This window comes from Rutidosis leptorrhynchoides, chromosome 5 (genome assembly GCF_046630445.1).
Source record: "Rutidosis leptorrhynchoides isolate AG116_Rl617_1_P2 chromosome 5, CSIRO_AGI_Rlap_v1, whole genome shotgun sequence".
Classification (NCBI taxonomy): Eukaryota; Viridiplantae; Streptophyta; class Magnoliopsida; order Asterales; family Asteraceae; genus Rutidosis; species Rutidosis leptorrhynchoides.
In genome coordinates this window covers 450,268,219-450,274,218 of record NC_092337.1, presented here as the reverse complement: position 1 = coordinate 450,274,218, position 6,000 = coordinate 450,268,219, and positions in this window count along the sequence as shown.

Below are 6,000 nucleotides of genomic sequence, written 5' to 3'. Positions count from 1 at the left end.
CAACGAGATTACATAATGAAATCTAATACAACAGCCCTATGGTGATGGTGGGTAAATGATGTCCATCAGGTGGGTCATCTGGTCCTTGAGCTCAGTCACCCGAGCACGGAGGGTATGCACTTCCCTCGTTAGCTCCTCGACGGTGGGAGACGCTGGTGGGGCAGGTGGTGCAGATGGTGCAGATGGTGCAGGTGGCGCCGGTGGTGCAGACAGTGCAGTGCCATAAGTAGAAGGCGCATAACGAGCAGCCTTACGCACGAATGGATCGGCAGGATATGGCACAACCCGCTTACGGGCGGTAACCCTAACCAACTGTCCACGTGCGTCCACGAAAGGTCTACCTCCGTTAATCCCTGGGATAATAGTACCATCGAAATGATATCGCTTCTTCGGCGGGGTAGAGGACGGCTGCAAGGGCTCCTCCTCAGGGTCCTCCTCGGAATCGTCCTCCGAATCCTCCTCGTAATCCTCCTCGCTGGTGTCATCGGATGATGAACCGTCTGAATCATCTGAAGGTGGATCTGCCCGGTCGGTGTTCATAAGTCGATATCTGCCAGGTGGGATCGTCATGACACGTCCATCAGCAAGGCGTCTAGCCCAATGTCTATGCTCATTACGGAAAGGACCATCCCCATTTCCCCCAGGAATTACAGTACTACCAGAATGGTGCTGTGGCTCCGGGAGTCAAAGGCTGGGTGGAGCTGGAATCTCCGCGGGATCCTCGTCTCCGTCTGAGACGTCCATAAGGTCAAGCACAAGTCCATTGGAAGGTGAATCACCAGCGTCATCGGAGGGTAGCGGTGACAGGATCTGTGAGTCAGCAACAATGGTAGGCGATGCAGCGGACGAATCGGAGTCACTCTCCAAATCAACGATAATGGGATGTATGTTCGATATCTGAACAAGGAAAAATAACTTTTTCCATGTCAGTAAGACAAACAGCAAGCACGTAATTAGGCACTACAACATCCTAGCAGTACATAGCATGGCAATATTAACAGTATTAAACAAAAGTAACATGCAATCAAAGGCAGATAGTAACATGCAGTAATGAGAATGAACAGTAGCATATGGTAAGTACTCATAGCAGTAAAAGTAAGCAGTAGCATGAAGTAAGTTCCGCAGAACAGGTAAACAAGAAAGTTGTAGATTAGTCCTATTAGTGAATCCTACTTGGCTCGGTCTAGACTCACTAATGCAACCTAATTCCCTACAACCAATGCTCTGATACCAAATGTGATGCCCCGTATAAAATTAACGTGTACGGATCATCAACAACATGATCATTACAAGGTCAAACACTATAAGCTGTTTTAAAATACGTTTGCATTCATAAAAAGGGGTAACGTCTTTACTGACGTCAAATGTTTTATAAACGATAGTGTGCTTCTACGAATAGGAAGCAATAACATAAGTACGAGACTCAAAGGTCATTACAAATTCATTGTTCAAAAGTAACATAGATTGTGAATGCAAAGTAAATGTTTCATGCAGAAACATCTCTAAACAAGCAGCGAGAGTCTACACAGCAAGTCTAACAGCGAGACTACTACAGTGGAAGCATCAAACGTCTAAGCTCCTGAGAAATAACATGCTTAAAAGTCAACACGAATGTTGGTGAGCTATAGTTTAATTGTAATAGTAATGTGAGGTAGGCCACGAGATTTCGTATTTCAAAACAGTATGAAAAATATATGTTTATCCTTGGGCACTTGGTAACTAACTTAACGTAATATCACCCCCTAAAAGTACACTTGGAGAGTGTGTAAGTATACAAAGTATTAAATACCCATTAAATGCTAGCGCGACTAGCCCGAGTGGGGATGTCAAACCCTATGGATCCATATCTAAGATTCGCGTTCAGCGGTTCAAAAACCAATGACTAAACGTTACCGAGCTAAGGGAAAAGTTTATGCCGTTATATAACCCACACATATATAAAGTTTAAGTACTCGTGCATAGTAAGTAAAACATAAAAAGCGCATGTATTCTCAGTCCCAAAAATAGTTGAAGTAAAAAGGGATGCTATAACTCACAGTGAAAGTGCGGTAAAAGTCGATACGAGAAAAGTAAGCAAGTAAGTCGGTCCGAAAGGTCCTCAACCTAGGTCAAAAGTTACTAAGTCAGTAAATCGTCCCAAAAGGGTTTAAAAGTATGTAAGTTAAGTCTTAAGTATCATCATCATCAACATCAAACGTAAAAAGTAAAGTAAGTTTTCAATCAAGGATAGAGACCGAAACAAAGGCTGATTTCGTTCAGATGCTACGACCTCTATACAAACTGAAATGATGAGAGGCCAGTGGCCATGGCTCCATATGTGAGTCGTCTAACCACTGACCAATTTTCAGAACCTAACTCATCTTCTTTTGACCGTGGTGACAGTTTAAGTGCGAGTAGGTCAGAAATTTCAGCACAACGTTACAAGGGCGTAGTGACTTTCGGAAGGCTATAAATCCTAAACCGTACATCGGATTTAGACGAGCCCTAAACAAAAAGTCATCTAATCGAACCGAACTATCTGGAAATCAACTTTTCCAGTAGCCCAGGAGCCTGATCAGACCTTGAAAATAGAAAGTAAATGCTCTGGTGAGTTTCTCGGTGTTTGATGCTCATCACGATTCTCATCCTTGATGCGTATAAGCCTCAAGTGTACAACTCTTGATGTTTTAGCATCACTTTAACCAAGGTTTAACCATCAACACACAAAGTTAAGACTAGGAAACAAATAACAACTCATGTACGAGTTTGAGCAAGATGATGAACCAAAGTTACATCAATTCTTAGTTTCAACTCAATCACAAGTTCTATTAAGCTATAAACTTTGAATCAAACTAAATAAGCAAGACCTTAAGCTAGAGAGCTTAGATCTTAGCTAAATATTAAAACCTTAGACTACAAAGTCTAGATCTCATGTTCTTGGTGAAACCCTAAGTCATAACACTTAGACTTTCAACTTTTACACAACCATAAGTTAGGAAACTTAGATCTTGTAAAGTAAGTGATCATAAGCTAGTAAGCTTTTTCTTAAACAAAGTAGAAGATAATAAGTTACTCAACTTAGATCAACCAAAAAAATGAAACCCTAAGCTAGAGAGCTTGGATTCCTAACAACACTTATGAGATCTCAAGCTAGTAAGTTTGCATCTTTTGTTTCTTGAAAACACAAGTCACAAATATAAACTACAACAAACAAAAGAAGATCATATGTTAACAAACTTTGATCTTATCTTAACTTTTTGTAGAAACATCAAGCTAGTAAGCTTGTATTTCAAACTTTCTTAAAGATCCATAAAGTAAAGTGTTGGATCTTCAAGTTACATGAAGACCATAAACATGAGTTTTGATCTTTAAACATAAATAAAGAGATCTTAAGTAAATAGACTTAGATCTAGCAAGATTATGAAGATTCAAAGCTAAGAAGCTTTAATCCATCATGTTCTTGGAAGCTTTTCAAAATAAAGTTTAAATCAACAAAAGTTATGAAGATTCAAGTTATAAAACTTGGATCTTTATTCATGATGATGATGATTTATGAATTAAAGTTAAGAAAAGAAAGAAAAGAAGTAAGTTTTTAAACTTACAATTTGACAGAGAATTCTAGAGTGAGAAAGTAGAGATAAGTGTGTGTTTGAGAAAATGAATGAAGAATGAGAGAAGTGGATGAAGTGTTGGTATTTATCAAAGAAAGAAAAAGAAAAAAAATAAATATTGGTGGGGATGGGGGTGGTGGCCGACGGTCATGGGGGCAAGGGTGGGGGGACCATCTTGACCTTATGTGGTGTGGTGCATGGTGGTAGTACATGGTGATGGTGACATGTTGGGTGGTTTGAGACATCCTGCAAGTCTTGGTACATAAGCATGCATAATACTTGTCTTATGCTTTTGTGGGCTAAATCTTAATTACATGGGTTAATTAGTCCACTAACTAGCCCACTAAGTTAGGTGGGTTGGGCCATGGAAGTCCATTAAGGTGTTAAGTCCAATAAGGTAACTAGTAAGCCTTAGTAAACACTTAAGTATAATTAAGGAACGGTAAGTAACTAGAGGGGGGTGAATAGTTACTTAATACGTTTTTAACATTTTTTTAATTGATCACCAAATTCGATTTAACTTTGATCAACCAACTCAACTCAAACTTGACGTGTGTAGTGTATATGTTCAAAATGATAAATGAAGTAATGTAAAGAACATAGACACAAGGATTTATAGTGGTTCGAGTGGATGTTAACTAGTCCACCTTAATCCACTCCCCGATCACACTAATCGGGATTTGTTGCTTCACTAAGCACTTTTCTTCAAACACGGTGGAGATCTGATTTACAAGTCTTCAATCTTCTTTAGTAGACAACAAACCTAATCTTTTTTTCTCTTTGAAAGATCAACTCTAACCTAGATCAACTTGTCTTCACCTTGGACAAGTACTAATCTCCACATGAGATTAATCAACTTCCTAAGTCCCTTTAAGGAAGTAGATCACTAAGCTAGCCTATGCTTCTACTAATTGAAGTTACAAGACTCATACATTCTGCAATGATGACCCTAACACAATACTAGGACATACATTACATTAATTAAAATCACAAGATAAATGGATTTAATTAGTAAGTTTACAACAACCCAATTCTATATCTATAAGATCATAGAATCTTCTCTTGCTTGATCACATTTGAGTAGTAATTGATGCACTTATGGTCACTGGAGATAAGCCTTTTAAATGTGCAAGAGGGTCAGCTTCAAATGCTCTTAAATGTTTGCCTTTTATAGTGGGATTCAAAAAATAGCCGTTGACACATAATTGTCTGCACGGTCAACCGTGGTGCGACCGTGCGTGCTCCAGTCCAAAATTGGTATCCGTTGTATAGCCTTTTGACTCAGATTTGAACACTACATTTTGGCACCTTTACTCCTCCTAGCACCTGCAAAAGAAATCAAACATCCTATACAAGTACTATATGCATTAAGTGTGTGAGATTTGGTCTTATTGCATGAAAGTGACTAATCATTCCAAAAGTGGCAAACCCAACATTCTTGGAGAAGTGTCTTGATTGATATTTAGGAATATTTCAGATTGGTCAAGACTTAGTTAGTCACTTTAATGCTCTTGGTTCAATTCTAAAGGCTAGTCACTATATCATTAACTCCATAGTTCCAATTAATCACAAGTCATGTTTCATTTGAGTTTAGTTAGGGATTAATTGAATAATGTCTCTATAAGATAATCATGGAGTGTGTAGAGACATTAAGGTTAAGTTATTCTTGATCAAGCAATCATACTTATTTACTTAGACTAGACCAAATAGACAATTGACTATAGTTTCATTGTGAACCATTTTACGCTTAATCTATTGGAGTAGGTTAGTTACTTGAATCCTACTAATGAGCACATGGCAAACATATTAATTAAGTTGACAAGTTTATGAGTATTAAGCATATTAGCAAGTAGCAAGTAATACTCACATAGCAAGAGATAGTTATTCTAAGATCAATCATGTAGATACTTGTGCAACTTATAATTCAAGTACTTAAAAAGTATAATGTGCAATATAACACATTACATGATTAATGTGTAAGCACACATTAATGTCCAACACATGCACAAGGAAAGAGTAATCTCTAGTTGGGACTTGGTGACCATCCTAAATGTATCTAAGTGTGTTTTAGGATTACAAGTCATTTCTAGTTTAACCTTGAGATCATTGTTCTTTATTTAGCCTTAATTAATCACTAAGTCATTTCTAATAGCAATCATTGTTCTAATGACATTGGTTTAAGTGTGTTGGCACTTGATGATCGTACTAAATATACCTAGATAAGAATTAAGATCACAAGTTATTGATTAACACTTATGTGTTATGCCTAATCTTGGTTAATTTGTCATTAAGATGTCATTAGGCGTAATTAATCATAATTAGTGTTTTTATGACCAAAACTCAATTGAGTATGGAGAGGGCATCTATTCTAAGCATGTTTAGAAAGGTTTCATGAATTATAGATGTCGAA